The sequence below is a fragment of the Euprymna scolopes genome, chromosome 45 (genome assembly GCF_053919585.1).
Source record: "Euprymna scolopes isolate OS-2025 chromosome 45, ASM5391958v1, whole genome shotgun sequence".
Taxonomy (NCBI): Eukaryota; Metazoa; Mollusca; class Cephalopoda; order Sepiida; family Sepiolidae; genus Euprymna; species Euprymna scolopes.
The window spans coordinates 60,515,507-60,541,332 of record NC_136526.1 but is presented as its reverse complement, the minus strand read 5'-3'; positions in this window follow the sequence as shown (position 1 = coordinate 60,541,332).

Here is a 25,826-nt window from a genome sequence, read left to right as displayed (position 1 = left end):
TTTGTTAATCGAACTAAAATCGAAATCTGTAATTTCAATTAAAACCGGTGGAATCTACTTATTTGTCATGTCGAAATTAATAACATATCCAAATAATTACGAAAAACGATGTAGAAAGTTAATTCTTCAAAGAGTATGGTGGACCAGAAGTAAAATATATAAATTTAACGGGATAGAAGAACGATTGTCAAGGGAGATAATTTTGTTCAAACTTTAAAAAAAAAATCGTTTTCAATTTGATCGATACGACGTGACTTTAGGCCTTTTGGTCAAGATCAAAGTGTAGTATCTGTTCTTCAGATGCTGCACTTCATTTTCTTGTTCTCTTTCGGTGGAGGAGAAATCCTTCACGACTGAGACAATTTTTATTTTTGTACCTTTTCTCCACATTAAAAAACGACCCTGGTGTCTAACTCTGTCCCGTGGGGAGGCATAGTAAATAGGTACATTTTTAAGACGAGACGCAAATGCGATGAATACAAATAACTTTACAAGTCAGAACCGGCAACACATATCTACAACTAAACTGATTAAGAAATAATTTTTTTTTTTACACATATCTACGACTAAACTGATTAAGAAATAAACAAAAAATTACACATCGAGAATGTCTTTCTTTATAACACATCATTGGAAAGAAGAAAAAACTGGACAAAAAAGTAAGAAATTTTATGACTTTATGATTTGTAACGTAAAAAGAATTGGTTATAAATTTATCGAAAAAAATCACAATGTTTGGAATTTGAATATTTTATTTTATAATCTAAAAATAACATTTATTATATAAAAATATGTTTTAATAGAATTTAGACATTTTTTAAAGGAATTCAAATTAAAAAAAAAAACACATTGTAACAAATTTTAAAGTAGAAATGAATAAAAGCGTCGGTATTTTTATATTATGGCTTATCGCTGCCACTACTAAACCAGGCATTTTTTTCTTTGAATGTATGGTAGACCAGTAGTGTAATAAATCAGGACTTTTCCAAAAAAAAAAAAAAAAAAAAAAAGCATGATTTTTTTTTCTGATGTATGGTGAACCCAGATTTTCAAAAGCCCGGTTTTTAATTCTATTCAATTTTTAGGCTTTATTTGTATGATCTATTAATATTTATTTTGGTAAAACTTGTCGAGGTTGCTCTGTTTTGGGTTTGTTTTTAAAAAATGGAACGGAAAATTAAATTTCGTCCCGTTTTAATTTTTTTTCACATTACGCATGCGTCAATACAATCGAAAATAATCAAAAGAATAAAATTCAACAATTATACTTTTTATATAAAAGTAAACGAAATATTACTTTTATAAAAAAAATAAAATTTTATTAACAAAAAACGAAATAATTTAATTTTTAAACGAAAAAAGTCAATTTGATAAAACTTTTGGTATTTTTTTTATTTCAGTCCAACTCACCATTTAAATTCAAAATGTATGCTGACAACGAAGAACGGCTTTTAGAATAGACACCTCCAACCTCCCCATGTTAAGAACGGCTTTCGGAACAGACACCTACAATATTGTTAGCATACCCGAAAACCTATAAAAGTTGTCATTTCAAATGTGAACGATGAGTTTTCGATTTTGTTGATGCATGCTCGATTAAAAAAAAAAAAAGATTAAAATGGAATGAAATTAAAATTTCCATTCCATTTTCAAAACAACCCAAATAAACATTGCTATTGACAAGTTTTCATCCTTTTATTTTCAATTAATTTTTAATCAACTCTAAAAAAACGCATTTCACGTACCAATTTATGATCCTTTTTTTAAAATTAATCTTTATATTTTTTATTTAAATTAATCTTCATATTTTTTATTTAAATTAATCTTTATATTTTTTATTTAAATTAATCTTTATATTTTTTATTTAAATTAATCTTTATATTTTTTATTTAAATTAATCTTTATATTTTTTATTTAAATTAATCTTCATATTATTTATTTAAATTAATCTTCATATTTTTTATTTAAATTAATCTTCATATTTTTTATTTAAATTAATCTTTATATTTTTTATTTAAATTAATCTTCATATTTTTTATTTAAATTAATCTTTATATTTTTTATTTAAATTAATCTTTATATTTTTTATTTAAATTAATCTTTATATTTTTTATTTAAATTAATCTTTATATTTTTTATTTAAATTAATCTTTATATTTTTTATTTAAATTAATCTTTATATTTTTATTTAGATGAATGTGAGTGCAAAGAACTTGTCTGCTCTTTTTCCCCGTTTTGATTTGTTTTCAGATTTTGTTCGTGTTTGTGCATTTGAGAATAAAGTCTTTTTCTGCTTTCAAACAGTTTTGCATAAAACATCTTTATTTAGTGACGTACCGACAGCGAGTTAGGAAAATAATTCAAAACAGTTAAAAGATATAAAAACTAAACAAATCGATTGTAGATGAAATTTTATTGCATTTGTAAAAACTCATTTGTCTTTTCATTTTTTTTGTTTATTGTTTTTTTCATTTTTTTTTCACCATTTTACTGTTTATTTGAAAAAGTATCATTTTTTTTTAAGTTTTTAATTTTTTAAAAGTTTTACAAAATTAAAAAAAAAATATTTGAAAAATAAAGAAAATACGATTCATACTGAATGTTAATTTTATCCAATATTAGAAAGAAAAGGTGCAAATCCTGAATTTAGCCTATTTAAATAAAAACAAAAAACAATCTTAACGATGTACCACTTGTGACATCATATTCCAAAAATCACTACACAGATGATGCAGATTTTTTTTAACAAAGAAAATCAAATTTTATGAGGAAGTGAGAGTCTATTAATTCTCATCTTAAAAGAAAGGAAATAAATTATAGGAAATTATAATGAGTCATGCCAGTATTAAGTTATGAGCATAGTTATATGTTAAGGGGAGATAAATCTGAGTTAACTCTGAGCATATGAAAAGCTTTGCCAAAATCAGCCCTAGATTGACATCTTTTCTGTATATAGTGTGCCATTTTCAGGTTTCTATTAAACATCTTGCTTGCAGAGCTAATGCACCTGTTGAGGTTGCCAGTCATAATGCTTCTTAATGCAGTCACGTGACATGTAAACTTGTTATGAGTGCAGGAGGATACCACCACTTTTAGGACATCTCCAAAACATCTCCAAACTGATACATTCGTTCTAGATATTCTTGTAGTTGTTTACTTGAATGATCTTATTCTGCAACGAGATGCGATTGTTACCCCACGACACTAAATGCAGTTTTTATGAGCTGATAATTTTATACTTTGGGTTTGGCTGAAGTTTTGAAAAAAAATCTGCTTTTCAGCAGTGTGCTTTCTATAAAAGTTTGATACTCGTAGTTGTCCCTCAGTTCAGTAGAAACCTCCCGAGTTATTTCAGACTTAGTTTCACTCTTTTTAACTTACGTGAGTATGTCAATTAATACACCGTTGCACTCCTTTATACGAGATGAGCAAACTGAGACATTGATGGACGTTATTCTAAGGATTTGTTTGACCATCAGACCAATAAATAGTTCACCTATGGTCGTAAAGATAATAAGGATACACTCTGCCCCACAGATTCAAGTCTCTTAACAACAATGGTTTCCGGTGTAACCACCATATTTTGATAGAACCAGGGAACTCTCCAAACCATAACTCCAATGCATACGCTAAGAAAACCTTCCAAAATGTTCAAGTTTATCTAATCCATAAATATAAAAGTGGATGTTAAAGACAATGTGTACCCCCACACCCACCTAACAAAAATGATGGATGTTAGTTGTATTTAATTTCATTTCAAGCAAAACGATTGGATGAACATTCGATAGTTTATCAGCTGCGATTTAAAGATGATAGCGATTTAGCATTGCATGATACGCTTGGCATTGAAGAAACAATTAGTAGCATGACTAGCGCTAAGGAATTACCATTAAGCAGACAATGATCTGACTGATGACTTTCTCTACATAGTAGAAACAATGTATGGACGGTCCCATTAAGACTAGATGTAGAGTTAAACCTGGAGAACTATCTTGCGTTACCCTATTATTTTCTATCCATAAAAAAGAATAAAGAACAGAAAAATGTATTATACCAGTATTAAGTTACGATCATATTTATCAATCAAGGGGGGATAACTCTGAATGTAACAATTATTTGCCCTTCTCGTTCATTTTCTTCTTCCATTTATGATTAGTTTACATTTTGTTTGTGTGATAACTACGTGCTGCCACTGAACAACAACAATGTTGTTGTTTTTTGTTTTCAGCTTTTTTATTTGCTCTTCCCGTCATGTAGTCGTCTCTCACATTAGCAGCTGCCGTGAAGTGTGTTTATAAGAATATAATATAAAATAAAACACAATCAAGAAAGTTTATAAACATGAAAAGCCATGTAAATGTTGGCGATTTGTTTCCTTATACATTTTTAATTTAATTCTATTTTATACTGTGTAATAATCATTAAATTGTATCAGATTTTAGTTCTTGACTTTATTTCATGCATATCAGTTATTTTCATGAAATATTTGTATAATTTTATTTTTTATTTAAAGGGATCAGTTACAATGCACAGCTACAGCTTATATAATTAACTTTTTTTTATTATTCTGAAATAAGATTATCACTTTTTAACATTAAACATATTCAGAAACGAAACACAAACTGGATAATACATCTTGAGTAAGGCATGATGAGAAAATTCAGTTTGATTGAACATAAGTGGAAATAAATAATATCGTAAGAAAATAAATCACTTGATGAATAAGTGGAAATAAATAATATCGTAAGAAAGTAAATCACTTGATGAATAAGTGGAAATAAATAATATCGTAAGAAAATAAATCACTTGATTAATAAGTGGAAATAAATAATATCGTAAGAAAATAAATCACTTGATGAATAAGTGGAAATAAATAATATCGTAAGAAAATAAATCACTTGATGAATAAGTGGAAATAAATAATATCGTAAGAAAATAAATCACTTGATGAATAAGTGGAAATAAATAATATCGTAAGAAAGTAAATCACTTGATGAATAAGTGGAAATAAATAATATCGTAAGAAAATAAATCACTTGATGAATAAGTGGAAATAAATAATATCGTAAGAAAATAAATCACTTGATGAATAAGTGGAAATAAATAATATCGTAAGAAAGTAAATCACTTGATGAATAAGTGGAAATAAATAATATCGTAAGAAAATAAATCACTTGATTAATAAGTGGAAATAAATAATATCGTAAGAAAATAAATCACTTGATGAATAAGTGGAAATAAATAATATCGTAAGAAAATAAATCACTTGATGAATAAGTGGAAATAAATAATATCGTAAGAAAATAAATCACTTGATGAATAAGTGGAAATAAATAATATCGTAAGAAAGTAAATCACTTGATGAATAAGTGGAAATAAATAATATCGTAAGAAAGTAAATCACTTGATGAATAAGTGGAAATAAATAATATCGTAAGAAAATAAATCACTTGATGAATAAGTGGAAATAAATAATATCGTAAGAAAGTAAATCACTTGATGAATAAGTGGAAATAAATAATATCGTAAGAAAGTAAATCACTTGATGAATAAGTGGAAATAAATAATATCGTAAGAAAGTAAATCACTTGATGAATAAGTGGAAATAAATAATATCGTAAGAAAATAAATCACTTGATGAATAAGTGGAAATAAATAATATCGTAAGAAAGTAAATCACTTGATGAATAAGTGGAAATAAATAATATCGTAAGAAAATAAATCACTTGATGAATAAGTGGAAATAAATAATATCGTAAGAAAATAAATCACTTGATGAATAAGTGGAAATAAATAATATCGTAAGAAAATAAATCACTTGATGAATAAGTGGAAATAAATAATATCGTAAGAAAATAAATCACTTGATGAATAAGTGGAAATAAATAATATCGTAAGAAAATAAATCACTTGATGAATAAGTGGAAATAAATAATATCGTAAGAAAATAAATCACTTGATGAATAAGTGGAAATAAATAATATCGTAAGAAAATAAATCACTTGATGAATAAGTGGAAATAAATAATATCGTAAGAAAATAAATCACTTGATGAATAAGTGGAAATAAATAATATCGTAAGAAAATAAATCACTTGATGAATAAGTGGAAATAAATAATATCGTAAGAAAGTAAATCACTTGATGAATAAGTGGAAATAAATAATATCGTAAGAAAATAAATCACTTGATGAATAAGTGGAAATAAATAATATCGTAAGAAAATAAATCACTTGATGAATAAGTGGAAATAAATAATATCGTAAGAAAATAAATCACTTGATGAATAAGTGGAAATAAATAATATCGTAAGAAAGTAAATCACTTGATGAATAAGTGGAAATAAATAATATCGTAAGAAAGTAAATCACTTGATGAATAAGTGGAAATAAATAATATCGTAAGAAAATAAATCACTTGATGAATAAGTGGAAATAAATAATATCGTAAGAAAGTAAATCACTTGATGAATAAGTGGAAATAAATAATATCGTAAGAAAGTAAATCACTTGATGAATAAGTGGAAATAAATAATATCGTAAGAAAGTAAATCACTTGATGAATAAGTGGAAATAAATAATATCGTAAGAAAATAAATCACTTGATGAATAAGTGGAAATAAATAATATCGTAAGAAAATAAATCACTTGATGAATAAGTGGAAATAAATAATATCGTAAGAAAGTAAATCACTTGATGAATAAGTGGAAATAAATAATATCGTAAGAAAGTAAATCACTTGATGAATAAGTGGAAATAAATAATATCGTAAGAAAATAAATCACTTGATGAATAAGTGGAAATAAATAATATCGTAAGAAAATAAATCACTTGATGAATAAGTGGAAATAAATAATATCGTAAGAAAGTAAATCACTTGATGAATAAGTGGAAATAAATAATATCGTAAGAAAATAAATCACTTGATTAATAAGTGGAAATAAATAATATCGTAAGAAAATAAATCACTTGATGAATAAGTGGAAATAAATAATATCGTAAGAAAATAAATCACTTGATGAATAAGTGGAAATAAATAATATCGTAAGAAAATAAATCACTTGATGAATAAGTGGAAATAAATAATATCGTAAGAAAGTAAATCACTTGATGAATAAGTGGAAATAAATAATATCGTAAGAAAGTAAATCACTTGATGAATAAGTGGAAATAAATAATATCGTAAGAAAATAAATCACTTGATGAATAAGTGGAAATAAATAATATCGTAAGAAAGTAAATCACTTGATGAATAAGTGGAAATAAATAATATCGTAAGAAAATAAATCACTTGATGAATAAGTGGAAATAAATAATATCGTAAGAAAGTAAATCACTTGATGAATAAGTGGAAATAAATAATATCGTAAGAAAATAAATCACTTGATGAATAAGTGGAAATAAATAATATCGTAAGAAAATAAATCACTTGATGAATAAGTGGAAATAAATAATATCGTAAGAAAATAAATCACTTGATGAATAAGTGGAAATAAATAATATCGTAAGAAAATAAATCACTTGATGAATAAGTGGAAATAAATAATATCGTAAGAAAATAAATCACTTGATGAATAAGTGGAAATAAATAATATCGTAAGAAAATAAATCACTTGATGAATAAGTGGAAATAAATAATATCGTAAGAAAATAAATCACTTGATGAATAAGTGGAAATAAATAATATCGTAAGAAAATAAATCACTTGATGAATAAGTGGAAATAAATAATATCGTAAGAAAATAAATCACTTGATGAATAAGTGGAAATAAATAATATCGTAAGAAAGTAAATCACTTGATGAATAAGTGGAAATAAATAATATCGTAAGAAAATAAATCACTTGATGAATAAGTGGAAATAAATAATATCGTAAGAAAATAAATCACTTGATGAATAAGTGGAAATAAATAATATCGTAAGAAAATAAATCACTTGATGAATAAGTGGAAATAAATCATATCGTAAGAAAGTAAATCACTTGATGAATAAGTGGAAATAAATAATATCGTAAGAAAGTAAATCACTTGATGAATAAGTGGAAATAAATAATATCGTAAGAAAATAAATCACTTGATGAATAAGTGGAAATAAATAATATCGTAAGAAAGTAAATCACTTGATGAATAAGTGGAAATAAATAATATCGTAAGAAAATAAATCACTTGATGAATAAGTGGAAATAAATAATATCGTAAGAAAATAAATCACTTGATGAATAAGTGGAAATAAATAATATCGTAAGAAAATAAATCACTTGATGAATAAGTGGAAATAAATAATATCGTAAGAAAGTAAATCACTTGATGAATAAGTGGAAATAAATAATATCGTAAGAAAGTAAATCACTTGATGAATAAGTGGAAATAAATAATATCGTAAGAAAATAAATCACTTGATGAATAAGTGGAAATAAATAATATCGTAAGAAAGTAAATCACTTGATGAATAAGTGGAAATAAATAATATCGTAAGAAAATAAATCACTTGATGAATAAGTGGAAATAAATAATATCGTAAGAAAGTAAATCACTTGATGAATAAGTGGAAATAAATAATATCGTAAGAAAATAAATCACTTGATGAATAAGTGGAAATAAATAATATCGTAAGAAAATAAATCACTTGATGAATAAGTGGAAATAAATAATATCGTAAGAAAATAAATCACTTGATGAATAAGTGGAAATAAATAATATCGTAAGAAAATAAATCACTTGATGAATAAGTGGAAATAAATAATATCGTAAGAAAATAAATCACTTGATGAATAAGTGGAAATAAATAATATCGTAAGAAAATAAATCACTTGATGAATAAGTGGAAATAAATAATATCGTAAGAAAATAAATCACTTGATGAATAAGTGGAAATAAATAATATCGTAAGAAAATAAATCACTTGATGAATAAGTGGAAATAAATAATATCGTAAGAAAATAAATCACTTGATGAATAAGTGGAAATAAATAATATCGTAAGAAAGTAAATCACTTGATGAATAAGTGGAAATAAATAATATCGTAAGAAAATAAATCACTTGATGAATAAGTGGAAATAAATAATATCGTAAGAAAATAAATCACTTGATGAATAAGTGGAAATAAATAATATCGTAAGAAAATAAATCACTTGATGAATAAGTGGAAATAAATAATATCGTAAGAAAGTAAATCACTTGATGAATAAGTGGAAATAAATAATATCGTAAGAAAGTAAATCACTTGATGAATAAGTGGAAATAAATAATATCGTAAGAAAATAAATCACTTGATGAATAAGTGGAAATAAATAATATCGTAAGAAAGTAAATCACTTGATGAATAAGTGGAAATAAATAATATCGTAAGAAAGTAAATCACTTGATGAATAAGTGGAAATAAATAATATCGTAAGAAAGTAAATCACTTGATGAATAAGTGGAAATAAATAATATCGTAAGAAAATAAATCACTTGATGAATAAGTGGAAATAAATAATATCGTAAGAAAGTAAATCACTTGATGAATAAGTGGAAATAAATAATATCGTAAGAAAATAAATCACTTGATGAATAAGTGGAAATAAATAATATCGTAAGAAAATAAATCACTTGATGAATAAGTGGAAATAAATAATATCGTAAGAAAATAAATCACTTGATGAATAAGTGGAAATAAATAATATCGTAAGAAAATAAATCACTTGATGAATAAGTGGAAATAAATAATATCGTAAGAAAGTAAATCACTTGATGAATAAGTGGAAATAAATAATATCGTAAGAAAATAAATCACTTGATGAATAAGTGGAAATAAATAATATCGTAAGAAAATAAATCACTTGATGAATAAGTGGAAATAAATAATATCGTAAGAAAATAAATCACTTGATGAATAAGTGGAAATAAATAATATCGTAAGAAAATAAATCACTTGATGAATAAGTGGAAATAAATAATATCGTAAGAAAATAAATCACTTGATGAATAAGTGGAAATAAATAATATCGTAAGAAAATAAATCACTTGATGAATAAGTGGAGATAAATAATATCGTAAGAAAATAAATCACTTGATGAATAAGTGGAAATAAATAATATCGTAAGAAAATAAATCACTTGATGAATAAGTTGAAATAAATAATATCGTAAGAAAATAAATCACTTGATGAATAAGTGGAAATAAATAATATCGTAAGAAAATAAATCACTTGATGAATAAGTGGAAATAAATAATATCGTAAGAAAATAAATCACTTGATGAATAAGTGGAAATAAATAATATCGTAAGAAAATAAATCACTTGATGAATAAGTGGAAATAAATAATATCGTAAGAAAGTAAATCACTTGATGAATAAGTGGAAATAAATAATATCGTAAGAAAGTAAATCACTTGATGAATAAGTGGAAATAAATAATATCGTAAGAAAATAAATCACTTGATGAATAAGTGGAAATAAATAATATCGTAAGAAAGTAAATCACTTGATGAATAAGTGGAAATAAATAATATCGTAAGAAAATAAATCACTTGATGAATAAGTGGAAATAAATAATATCGTAAGAAAATAAATCACTTGATGAATAAGTGGAAATAAATAATATCGTAAGAAAATAAATCACTTGATGAATAAGTGGAAATAAATAATATCGTAAGAAAATAAATCACTTGATGAATAAGTGGAAATAAATAATATCGTAAGAAAATAAATCACTTGATGAATAAGTGGAAATAAATAATATCGTAAGAAAATAAATCACTTGATGAATAAGTGGAAATAAATAATATCGTAAGAAAATAAATCACTTGATGAATAAGTGGAAATAAATAATATCGTAAGAAAATAAATCACTTGATGAATAAGTGGAAATAAATAATATCGTAAGAAAATAAATCACTTGATGAATAAGTGGAAATAAATAATATCGTAAGAAAGTAAATCACTTGATGAATAAGTGGAAATAAATAATATCGTAAGAAAATAAATCACTTGATGAATAAGTGGAAATAAATAATATCGTAAGAAAATAAATCACTTGATGAATAAGTGGAAATAAATAATATCGTAAGAAAATAAATCACTTGATGAATAAGTGGAAATAAATAATATCGTAAGAAAATAAATCACTTGATGAATAAGTGGAAATAAATAATATCGTAAGAAAATAAATCACTTGATGAATAAGTGGAAATAAATAATATCGTAAGAAAATAAATCACTTGATGAATAAGTGGAAATAAATAATATCGTAAGAAAATAAATCACTTGATGAATAAGTGGAAATAAATAATATCGTAAGAAAATAAATCACTTGATGAATAAGTGGAAATAAATAATATCGTAAGAAAGTAAATCACTTGATGAATAAGTGGAAATAAATAATATCGTAAGAAAGTAAATCACTTGATGAATAAGTGGAAATAAATAATATCGTAAGAAAATAAATCACTTGATGAATAAGTGGAAATAAATAATATCGTAAGAAAGTAAATCACTTGATGAATAAGTGGAAATAAATAATATCGTAAGAAAGTAAATCACTTGATGAATAAGTGGAAATAAATAATATCGTAAGAAAATAAATCACTTGATGAATAAGTGGAAATAAATAATATCGTAAGAAAATAAATCACTTGATGAATAAGTGGAAATAAATAATATCGTAAGAAAATAAATCACTTGATGAATAAGTGGAAATAAATAATATCGTAAGAAAGTAAATCACTTGATGAATAAGTGGAAATAAATAATATCGTAAGAAAATAAATCACTTGATGAATAAGTGGAAATAAATAATATCGTAAGAAAGTAAATCACTTGATGAATAAGTGGAAATAAATAATATCGTAAGAAAATAAATCACTTGATGAATAAGTGGAAATAAATAATATCGTAAGAAAATAAATCACTTGATGAATAAGTGGAAATAAATAATATCGTAAGAAAATAAATCACTTGATGAATAAGTGGAAATAAATAATATCGTAAGAAAATAAATCACTTGATGAATAAGTGGAAATAAATAATATCGTAAGAAAGTAAATCACTTGATGAATAAGTGGAAATAAATAATATCGTAAGAAAATAAATCACTTGATGAATAAGTGGAAATAAATAATATCGTAAGAAAATAAATCACTTGATGAATAAGTGGAAATAAATAATATCGTAAGAAAATAAATCACTTGATGAATAAGTGGAAATAAATAATATCGTAAGAAAATAAATCACTTGATGAATAAGTGGAAATAAATAATATCGTAAGAAAATAAATCACTTGATGAATAAGTGGAAATAAATAATATCGTAAGAAAATAAATCACTTGATGAATAAGTGGAGATAAATAATATCGTAAGAAAATAAATCACTTGATGAATAAGTGGAAATAAATAATATCGTAAGAAAATAAATCACTTGATGAATAAGTGGAAATAAATAATATCGTAAGAAAATAAATCACTTGATGAATAAGTGGAAATAAATAATATCGTAAGAAAATAAATCACTTGATGAATAAGTGGAAATAAATAATATCGTAAGAAAATAAATCACTTGATGAATAAGTGGAAATAAATAATATCGTAAGAAAATAAATCACTTGATGAATAAGTGGAAATAAATAATATCGTAAGAAAGTAAATCACTTGATGAATAAGTGGAAATAAATAATATCGTAAGAAAGTAAATCACTTGATGAATAAGTGGAAATAAATAATATCGTAAGAAAATAAATCACTTGATGAATAAGTGGAAATAAATAATATCGTAAGAAAGTAAATCACTTGATGAATAAGTGGAAATAAATAATATCGTAAGAAAGTAAATCACTTGATGAATAAGTGGAAATAAATAATATCGTAAGAAAATAAATCACTTGATGAATAAGTGGAAATAAATAATATCGTAAGAAAATAAATCACTTGATGAATAAGTGGAAATAAATAATATCGTAAGAAAATAAATCACTTGATGAATAAGTGGAAATAAATAATATCGTAAGAAAATAAATCACTTGATGAATAAGTGGAAATAAATAATATCGTAAGAAAATAAATCACTTGATGAATAAGTGGAAATAAATAATATCGTAAGAAAATAAATCACTTGATGAATAAGTGGAAATAAATAATATCGTAAGAAAATAAATCACTTGATGAATAAGTGGAAATAAATAATATCGTAAGAAAATAAATCACTTGATGAATAAGTGGAAATAAATAATATCGTAAGAAAATAAATCACTTGATGAATAAGTGGAAATAAATAATATCGTAAGAAAATAAATCACTTGATGAATAAGTGGAGATAAATAATATCGTAAGAAAATAAATCACTTGATGAATAAGTGGAAATAAATAATATCGTAAGAAAATAAATCACTTGATGAATAAGTGGAAATAAATAATATCGTAAGAAAATAAATCACTTGATGAATAAGTGGAAATAAATAATATCGTAAGAAAGTAAATCACTTGATGAATAAGTGGAAATAAATAATATCGTAAGAAAGTAAATCACTTGATGAATAAGTGGAAATAAATAATATCGTAAGAAAATAAATCACTTGATGAATAAGTGGAAATAAATAATATCGTAAGAAAATAAATCACTTGATGAATAAGTGGAAATAAATAATATCGTAAGAAAATAAATCACTTGATGAATAAGTGGAAATAAATAATATCGTAAGAAAGTAAATCACTTGATGAATAAGTGGAAATAAATAATATCGTAAGAAAGTAAATCACTTGATGAATAAGTGGAAATAAATAATATCGTAAGAAAATAAATCACTTGATGAATAAGTGGAAATAAATAATATCGTAAGAAAATAAATCACTTGACCAATAAGTGGAGATAAATAATATCGTAAGAAAATAAATCACTTGATGAATAAGTGGAAATAAATAATATCGTAAGAAAATAAATCACTTGATGAATAAGTGGAAATAAATAATATCGTAAGAAAATAAATCACTTGATGAATAAGTGGAAATAAATAATATCGTAAGAAAATAAATCACTTGATGAATAAGTGGAGATAAATAATATCGTAAGAAAATAAATCACTTGATGAATAAGTGGAAATAAATAATATCGTAAGAAAATAAATCACTTGATGAATAAGTGGAAATAAATAATATCGTAAGAAAATAAATCACTTGATGAATAAGTGGAGATAAATAATATCGTAAGAAAATAAATCACTTGATGAATAAGTGGAAATAAATAATATCGTAAGAAAATAAATCACTTGAGTGGAAATAAATAATATCGTAAGAAAATAAATCACTTGATGAATAAGTGGAAATAAATAATATCGTAAGAAAATAAATCACTTGATGAATAAGTGGAGATAAATAATATCGTAAGAAAATAAATCACTTGATGAATAAGTGGAAATAAATAATATCGTAAGAAAATAAATCACTTGATGAATAAGTGGAAATAAATAATATCGTAAGAAAATAAATCACTTGATGAATAAGTGGAGATAAATAATATCGTAAGAAAATAAATCACTTGATGAATAAGTGGAAATAAATAATATCGTAAGAAAATAAATCACTTGATGAATAAGTGGAAATAAATAATATCGTAAGAAAGTAAATCACTTGATGAATAAGTGGAAATAAATAATATCGTAAGAAAATAAATCACTTGATGAATAAGTGGAAATAAATAATATCGTAAGAAAATAAATCACTTGATGAATAAGTGGAAATAAATAATATCGTAAGAAAATAAATCACTTGATGAATAAGTGGAAATAAATAATATCGTAAGAAAATAAATCACTTGATGAATAAGTGGAAATAAATAATATCGTAAGAAAATAAATCACTTGATGAATAAGTGGAAATAAATAATATCGTAAGAAAATAAATCACTTGATGAATAAGTGGAGATAAATAATATCGTAAGAAAATAAATCACTTGATGAATAAGTGGAAATAAATAATATCGTAAGAAAATAAATCACTTGATGAATAAGTGGAAATAAATAATATCGTAAGAAAATAAATCACTTGATGAATAAGTGGAGATAAATAATATCGTAAGAAAATAAATCACTTGATGAATAAGTGGAAATAAATAATATCGTAAGAAAATAAATCACTTGATGAATAAGTGGAAATAAATAATATCGTAAGAAAGTAAATCACTTGATGAATAAGTGGAAATAAATAATATCGTAAGAAAGTAAATCACTTGATGAATAAGTGGAAATAAATAATATCGTAAGAAAATAAATCACTTGATGAATAAGTGGAAATAAATAATATCGTAAGAAAGTAAATCACTTGATGAATAAGTGGAAATAAATAATATCGTAAGAAAGTAAATCACTTGATGAATAAGTGGAAATAAATAATATCGTAAGAAAATAAATCACTTGATGAATAAGTGGAGATAAATAATATCGTAAGAAAATAAATCACTTGATGAATAAGTGGAGATAAATAATATCGTAAGAAAATAAATCACTTGATGAATAAGTGGAGATAAATAATATCGTAAGAAAATAAATCACTTGATGAATAAGTGGAAATAAATAATATCGTAAGAAAGTAAATCACTTGATGAATAAGTGGAAATAAATAATATCGTAAGAAAATAAATCACTTGATGAATAAGTGGAGATAAATAATATCGTAAGAAAATAAATCACTTGATGAATAAGTGATGATTATGAGTTTTGGATTATTAAACCATTAAATAATCACTAAATAGTATCAGAACGTTTTAATTTTTTACTTGATTTAATGCATATGAGTATTTTTTTAAAATAATATTTGTATAATTTTATTTTTTGACAGGTAAAATTTACAATGGAGAAAATACATTAAAAATATTTTATTCTTCTGAACTGATTTGAGCATTTCTTTTTCATTAAAGTACACATAATTATTGAAAAACAACTTGTCATAACATTTGTTGCATTTTTATTCACAAAAACATTTGAAAACATTGAAAACAAATGATATTAATGTGACATTTTTTATGTTGTATTTTCAGTGAGAAGTTTAGTATGTGGTTAATTCTGTCAAGAAATTCTATTTATGCCTTTAAAAAGTTTTGCATAAAACACTGGAGAGAAACTTATTCTTGTGAAACTTAGACTCTTCAGTGTTTATATTTTGATGAAATTTAAATAAATATAAAATAAAAAAGGCCATTATTATATATTATAAATCGCAAAACATTTAATTTAAACGAAATAGAAACGAAGTTGTTGAGAATGTAATACGAATAGTTTTCAATATTTCTCTTAAAAACTGCTGAACAAATGAGAGTGCGAAAAAGCATCTTTAAACAATTCTAAATAAAGAAAGAGACTATTCTTGTAAAGTGTGTGGCAAAGTATTTGAAAAACATTTTATGTTATTATTATTATTATTATTATTATTATTATTATTATTATTATTATGATTTAATGCATATGAGTATTTTTTTAAATAATATTTGTATAATTTTATTTTTTGGCAGGTAAAATTTACAGTGGAGAAAATACATTTAAAATATTTTATTCTTCTGAACTGAGTTGGTCATTTCTTTTTCATTAAAGAATATTCATGTGGATGGAGAAAAACGTTTTTTTTTTTTTTGTAAAGCCTGTGGTCCAGCATTTGTAATTGTTTAGGAAGCCACTTGGTAACACAGGATATAAACTTCATTCTCGTGAAACTGATTTTATGGAATCTTTAAATAATTATATAGATATGGAGCAGATGAGAACAAACACAGATGGGAAACGCTATTCTTGTAAAGTCTGTGGCAAAACATTTACAAGCAAATCTCATGGTGTGATACACATGCGAAGAATACACACTGGAGAAAAACCTTTTTCTTGTAACGTTTGTGATAAAGCTTTCTCAACCAATGATGATTTAAAACTACATGTTAGAACACACACTGGAGAAAAACCTTATTCATGTGGCGTATGTGATAAAGCATTTATACAACACTCGAGTGCTGTGATACATATGCGAAGAGAACACACTGGAGAGAAACCGTTTTCTTGTAAAGTGTGTGACAAAACATTTGCAACCAGTACTGAGTTGAAATTTCATATGAGAACACACACGGGAGAAAAACCTCACGTATGTGAAGTGTGTGGCAAAGCATTTACAACTAATACTGAAATAAAATCACACATGAGAACACACACTGGAAACAAACCTTATTCTTGTGATGTGTGTGGTAAAGCCTTTGCCCAAAGATCTAATGCTATGAAACACATGCGAAGAATACACACTGGAGAGAAACGTTTCAATTGTCAAGTGTGTGGCAAAGCATTTGTAACCAACGCTGAGGTAAAAGAACATATGAGAACACACACTAAGGAAAAACCTTATTCATGTGAAGTGTGTGGCAAAACATTTACACACAAATCTAGTGTTACAATACACATGCGAAAAATACACATTGAAAAGAAATCTTTTTCGTGTAAGATGTGTGATAAAACATTTGCAACCAATGCTAAGGTAGCATCACACATGCGAACACACACGAAAGAAAAACGTTTTTCTTGTGAAGTGTGTGGCAAAGCATTTACAAGCAAATCTCATGCTAGGATACACATGCAAAGAACACACACTGGAGAGAAACATTTTTCTTGTAAAGTGTGTGAAAAAGCTTTCGTCACCAATGATGATTTAAAACAACACGTTAGAATACACACTGGAGAAAAACCTTATTCATGTAAAGTGTGTTGTAAAATATTTAGACAACACTCTGATGTTATAGTACACATGCGACGAAAACACACTGGAGAGAAACCGTTTACTTGTGGGTGTAATAAAGCATTTGCAACTATTACCGAGTTAAAATCGCACATGAGAACACACACTGGAGAGAAAGCTTATTCTTGTGAAGTGTGTGGAAAAGCATTTCCTAATTCATCGAATGCTATGAGACACATGCGAAGAATACACACAGGAGAGAAACGTTTTTCTTGTAAAATTTGTGGCAAAACATTTGTAACCAATACTGAGGTAACATCACACATGCGAACACACACTAAGGGGAAACCTTATTCTTGTGAAGAATGTGGCCAAACATTTACAAAACAATCTCATGCTGTGAAACACATGCGAACTATTCACAGTGACGAGTAACTTTTTTCTGATAAAATGTGATAAATTATTAGTAATTAATGCTGACTTAAAAATACACATGAAAACACAATAAATTATTAGTAATTAATACTAACTTAAACGTACACATCTAAACACAATAAATTATTAGTAATTAATGCTAACTTAAACATACACATTAGAACACAGGCGGTTGTCATACTGATGAATACTGCCGAGGTATATGATGAACCAGCAACACAGATCAAGAGTGAAAGAAAGAAATATACAAATAAAGATAGAAACAAACAAACAAAAAAAAGAATTGAATCAACATATGAGAGCAGGGAAGATTCTAAGCGAACGTAACCACAGTATATAGACATAAGTATATAGACAGGGATGCTTCATTCCATTTTCAAACAATTGCAATGTTAACAAAAACATGCAAACTCACACTAGAGAAAAAACTTATTTTATTTTATGTCACTAAATGTTTGAAAATCACGATAATGCTATCATAGACATGTGGAACAATGGAAAGCGTCTCCTTTGGGAGAGCTGGGGGGCTTTTACATTAATGAACCTTGTGTCTAACTTGGTCTGTACTTGTGAGGTGCAGATTTGTATGCAGGTGTTTGTGATTTTGAAAATGTTCTGTTATGACTCAAGCTAAGGATGACAGTTTGTTTATAATATTTAACCAAGGCAAAACGATATAAGACCTTAGAATTTGAAAGGTCAAACCCGAAAGAATTCATGGATACAAAAACAAAACAATGTTTAAACTATGAATATATCTTCTCTCTTTTTGTCCTTTTCTCTCTCTCTCTTTCACTCTCCTCTCTCTTTCAATGAAGAAAAAGAGAATTAAACAATTCTATTGTTTTAAACAGTTGATGCATGCATTCTGGAGTCGGCGGATGCGACATAGCCTGTAACAACGCGACCCATGTAAGAAGCGACGCATGCCAGCCAGTTATAGTCGACAACATATCGACCGTTTTTATTGATGTTTCCAACATGTGCCTATCGTTAGATGTCGTTGGTTATCGTGTCTACCACCCGGGGAGCTGGTTCGTTCCGAGAACGTTCCTCAACCGAGTAACTCTCCCCGGGGAAGCGATAGTACATTACACACACGATTACAAACTTGACACAACATTTATTCATGTGAAGAATGTGGAATAAAGCGTATGATAAATCCTTTGCAAATCATAATATAGTATGGGAAATACTTGGCAATCCATTTACACAACAATCTGATGCTATGAAACACATAAAGAACACACACACTGTGATAAAGCATTTGCAACACACGGGGAGAAACTTTTTCATGTAAAGTGTGTGAGAAAAATATAATTCTTGTGAAGTGTGTGGCAAAATATTTGCAAATTAAGATCACAGTATGTGAAGTATGTGGCAAAGCATCTACACAACAATCTGATGCTATGAAACACAGGATAAGAACACACCGTAATAAAGCATTTTCAATTCGTAGAGAAAAACTTTTTCAGGTAAAGTGTGGGAAAATATAATTCCTGTGAATTTTGTATATACGTATTATTCGATTTTATAATAAGTATGTCAAGAAAAGGTAATGAGTTATTGTTTTCTGTTTCATAGGTAAACTTTATGGAAAGTTCGACTAAGTCTAATTTGTCTCTAATATTATTTATGCGCATATATATATATATATATATATATATATATATATATATATATATATATATATACGTCTACAAATCAATCTGATGCGGTGATACATGAATGACACATTTGCTCCAAGTTGTATTATCTTAAGTATCAGTATTATAGAGGATACTCCACCAGACTAGATAGAAATTCTTTTCGTAGAATCTAGTAAGATAAATTGACTACAATACATGTATACTATAACATATTTAAATGTTTAACTAGGGAGAGAAAAATATTTTACTAGCTTTTTACTAAGTTAATGTTTAAGAAGTAGAAGTTTACTGGAATATTAACACCAGGAAAGGTGCCGTTTTATTTTGAAATGGAGTTGTTATTTGTGTAAAATGTGTGGTAAAGCAATTGCATTCTAATCTGTAATAATTAAAACTATGAGAAAAGTTAACACTAACAATATCCATTGTGCGACAAAGGAATAATATCACCAAATACCAGTCTCATGTATGACATAAAGGGATTAAATTTCAAGATTTGTATCACAAATTTTTTGATAAAACGTCATCGTCTCTCCAAACTATTCTTCGCCTAATTTATATATGAGAATACACACTGAAGAGAAACTTGTTTCTAGTATCGTGTGTGAAAAATCATATTCATGTCATTCAAGTATAAAAACACATATATATAGGAAGATATATGCCTTTATGATCAATATACTCAAAAGAAGTTGTTCCGCCAATAACAATGGAATTCTCTACACAGAATTTGAAAGTGTGATACGAAGGAAAGTCTTCATGATTAATACATTAAATAGAAGTTACCTCAACAATGGCAATTGTCTTCTGTACACAGAATTTTAGTGTGATTCACAGTGAAACCATTTCTTTCTACTTGATGACGACAATTATGCAATACAACACAAAATTGAGTATATATATATATATATTTCCATTTGACCATCTTTAAATAATTGACAAAGCAATCTAGCAAATAAAATATATAAGGTAGAAATATTTAAAAAAGAGAGAAAATAGTTTTGTTGGATAAGGTAAAACATTTTATGTCCCTTTGACTACAAACGTGTTCAAATTTGTAAGATTTTGCTGTTATTCGAAATACATGTTTATTAAATGTTGCATACTGCACTTTGTTGCAGTGTTGTTCAAACTGCAATTGCATTACCTGGATTCTAAAATAATTTATATTTAAGTCGTGCTATTATATTTGAATATTCTGTATTCGGTCATTTTTATCTTCATATTGTTGTCCACAAATGCATGCAAATACGCTTTAAATGGCCGGATTTTTTTCTATAAAATTCTATTTGATGATTTTATACATCAGATCGTCATCCTGGGTTTTATTTTATCTGTGCTGAAACTTACTTGATTACCACTTGTCTTTTTGGATAAATTTATTGACTTGACTTTGTTGCCTTTCTATAGTTTGACTGCAATTTTTTATCTTTATTTTTATTTTATTATTCTATAATATTTTTTAGATATTTCATACTTTACTTGATATTCAGTATCTCTATATGTTAATTTTATTAGCTCTCCTTTGGATTGAGATTAGGCTTAGTTTATGTTGTGTTTTTCTTTTAACTCATATATATATATATATATATATATATATATATATATATATATGGGGGGGCCATCAACAGACAATCATGAAACAGCGGCACAATACAGAGTGAGAAAAATACACATAAACTTTTATACGTACAATTAAGACTTTTATTTTATTACATGAAAATATTGCAATAGTGTTCATCAATATCTATCATGCCAATTCCAATGACTTATGACTTTCACAAAATATGAGGAGGTTAATATTTTGATCAAACGTGTAAAAATAAATCTTTAGTCAAAATTTATATTCTTAAGCACAACAAAAATGTACTAGCTTTTGAACTACATCACCTTATCACCTGCGTTTTAAGGACCTCAAATTCTACCCCAGGATGGGTACCATCCTCAAATGGAGGTAACAAGTCATAGTATGTTATTTCCCTTAAATGCTCCCTCTCTAATAAAAAGAAGTCAGGAAGTAATCAAACAAATATTTAGAGAACAAGGGGTTCCAGTGAGAGTCATAAGCGACAATGGTCCTCACTATAGCTCTAGTCTGTTCAAGCAATTTGCAGGTGAATGGGAATTTGAAAACTATATATTATCTCCTAGATACCCTCAATCAAATGGTCTAGCAGAGCGCTGTATGCAATCCATAAAATCTGCAATTAGGAAGGCTGTCTCAAATAGTCGCGACTTAGACATGGTATTGCAATATTTACGGTCAACCCCTATCGACCATGTAATTCCATCACCTAGCGAATTACTATTAAACTGAGAGCTCGTGGGAAACTTAGCAGTAAAGTGTCCCAACAATTCGACCCATAAAGAAAAGCCAGCGACTCGCCTGTATCAAAGGCAATCATACCAAAAGTCTCAACACGACCAACACAAGGATCCGAGGAATGATAAATCCGCAGCAAGGCTGAACCAAGACGCATCTTCATCCTAAATCGTGATATCCCAAGAATTCAATGGAGGATCAGCAGCCAGACTAGCAACGGATCGCATGGAACAAACAAACTCCGCCACAACCAATGGCAGATCTTCAAAACACCCACCCCTTATCAGGGAGCTAAAAGAATATTCAGATGCGGACGTACATAATATAATATATACCAACACAATACAATAAGACCATAATGTAATATTTACCAATATAATACAATAAGATCATAATATAATATATACCAACATAATACAATAAGATCATAATATAATATATACCAACATAATAAAATAAGACGATAATATAATATATACCAACATAATACAATAAGATCATAATATAATATATACCAACATAATACAATAAGATCATAATATAATATATACCAACATAATACAATAAGATCATAATATAATATACACTAACGTAATACAATCAGACCATAATGTAATATTTACCAACATAATACAATAAGACCATAATATAATATATGCCAACATAATACAATAAGATCATAATATAATATATACCAACACAATACAATAAGATCATAATATAATATATACTAACATAATACAATAAGACAATAATGTAATATTTACCAACATAATACAATAAGATCATAATATAATATATACCAACACAATACAATAAGACCATAATGTAATATTTACCAACATAATACAATAAGATCATAATATAATATATACTAACATAATAAAATTAGACCATAATGTAATATTTACCAACATAATACAATAAGATCATAATATAATATTTACCAACATAATACAATAAGACCATAATGTAATATTTACCAACATAATACAATAAGACCATAATGTAATATTTACCAACATAATACAATAAGATCATAATATAATATCAATCAACATAATACAATAAGACCATAATGTAATATTTACCATAAAATACAATAAGATCATAATATAATATATACCAACATAATACAATAAGACCATAATGTAATATTTACCAACATAATACAATAAGATCATAATATAATATATACCAACATAATACAATAAGACCATAATGTAATATTTACCAACATAATAGAATAAGATCATAACATAGTATATACCAACATAATACAATAAGACCATAATGTAATATTTACCAACATAATACAATAAGATCATAATATAAATATTTTATTAACTTTTTACTAAGTTAATGTTTAAGAAGTAGAAGTTTACTGGAATATTAACACCAGGAAAGGTGCCGTTTTATTTTGAAATGGAGTTGTTATTTGTGTAAAATGTGTGGTAAAGCAATTGCATTCTAATCTGTAATAATTAAAACTATAAGAAAAGTTAACACTAACAATATCCATTGTGCGACAAAGGAATAATATCACCAAATACCAGTCTCATGTATTACATAAAGGGATTAAATTTCAAGATTTGTATCACAAATTTTGTGATAAAACGTCATCGTCTCTCCAAACTATTCTTCGCCTAATTTATATATGAGAATACACACTGAAGAGAAACTTGTTTCTAGTATCGTGTGTGAAAAATCATATTCATGTCATTCAAGTATAAAAACACATATATATAGGAAGATATATGCCTTTATGATCAATATACTCAAAAGAAGTTGTTCCGCCAATAACAATGGAATTCTCTACACAGAATTTGAAAGTGTGATACGAAGGAAAGTCTTCATGACTAATACATTAAATAGAAGTTACCTCAACAATGGCAATTGTCTTCTGTACACAGAATTTTAGTGTGATTCACAGTGAAACCATTTCTTTCTACTTGATGACGACAGTTATGCAATACAACACAAAATTGATTATATATATATTTCCATTTGACCATCTTTATATAATTGACAAAGCAAGCTAGCAAATAAAATATATAAGGTAGAAATGTATAAAAAAGAGAGAAAATAGTTTTTTCAGAAGGATAAAGTAAAACATTTTATGTCCCTTTGTCTACAAACGTGTTCAAATTCGTAAGATTTTGCTGTTATTTGAAATACATGTTTATTAAATGTTGCATACTGCACTTTGTTGCAGTGTTGTTCAAACTGCAAATGCATTACCTGGATTCTTAAATAGTTTATATTTAAGTCGTGCTATTATATTTGAATATTCTGTATTCTGTCATTTTTATCTTCATATTGTTGTCCACAAATGCGTGCAAATACGCTTTACATGGCCGGATTTTTTTCTATAAAATTCTATTTGATGATTTTATACATCAGATCGTCATCCTGGGTTTTATTTTATCTGTGCTGAAACTTACTTGATTACCACTTGTCTTTTTGTATAAATTTATTGACTTGACTTTGTTGCCTTTCTATAGTTTCGATTGCAATTTTTTATCTTTATTTTTATTTTATTATTCTATAATATTTTTTTAGATATTTCATATTTTACTTGATATTCAGTATCTCTATATGTTAATTTTATTAGCTCTCCTTTGGATTCAGATTAGGCTTAGTTTATGTTGTGTTTTTCTTTTAACTCATATATATATATATATATATATATATATATATATATATATATATATATATATATATATATATATATATATATATATATATATGGGGGGCCATCAACAGACAATCATGAAACAGCGGCACAATACAGAGTGAGAAAAATACACATAAACTTTTATACGTACAATTAAGACTTTTATTTTATTACATGAAAATATTGCAATAGTGTTCATCAATATCTATCATGCCAATTCCAATGACTTATGACTTTCACAAAATATGAGGAGGTTAATATTTTGATCAAACGTGTAAAAATAAATCTTTAGTCAAAATTTATATTCTTAAGCACAACAAAAATGTACTAGCTTTTGAACTACATCACCTTATCACCTGCGTTTTAAGAACCTCAAATTCTACCCCAGGATGGGTACCATCCTCAAATGGAGGTAACAAGTCATAGTATGTTATTTCCATTAAATGCTCCCTCTCTAATAAAAAGAAGTCAGGAAGTAATCAAACAAATATTTAGAGAACAAGGGGTTCCAGTGAGAGTCATAAGCGACAATGGTCCTCACTATAGCTCTAGTCTGTTCAAGCAATTTGCAGGTGAATGGGAATTTGAAAACTATATATTATCTCCTAGATACCCTCAATCAAATGGTCTAGCAGCAAGGCTGAACCAAGAAGCATCTTCATCCTCAATCGTGATATCCCAAGAATTCAATGGAGGATCAGCAGCCAGCATAGCAACGGATCGCATGGAACAAACAAACTCCGCCACAACCAATGGCAGATCTTCAAAACACCCACCCCTCATTAGGGAGCTGAAAGAATATTCAGATGTGGACGTACATAATTTAATATATACCAACATAATACAATAAGACCATAATATAATATATACCAATATAATACAATAATACCGTAATATAATATATACCAACATAATGCAATAAGACCATAATATAATATTTACCAACATAATACAATAAGACCATAATATAATATATACCAACATAATACAATAAGATCATAATATAATATCAAACAACATAATACAATAAGACCATGATATAATATTTATCAACATAATACAATAAGACCATA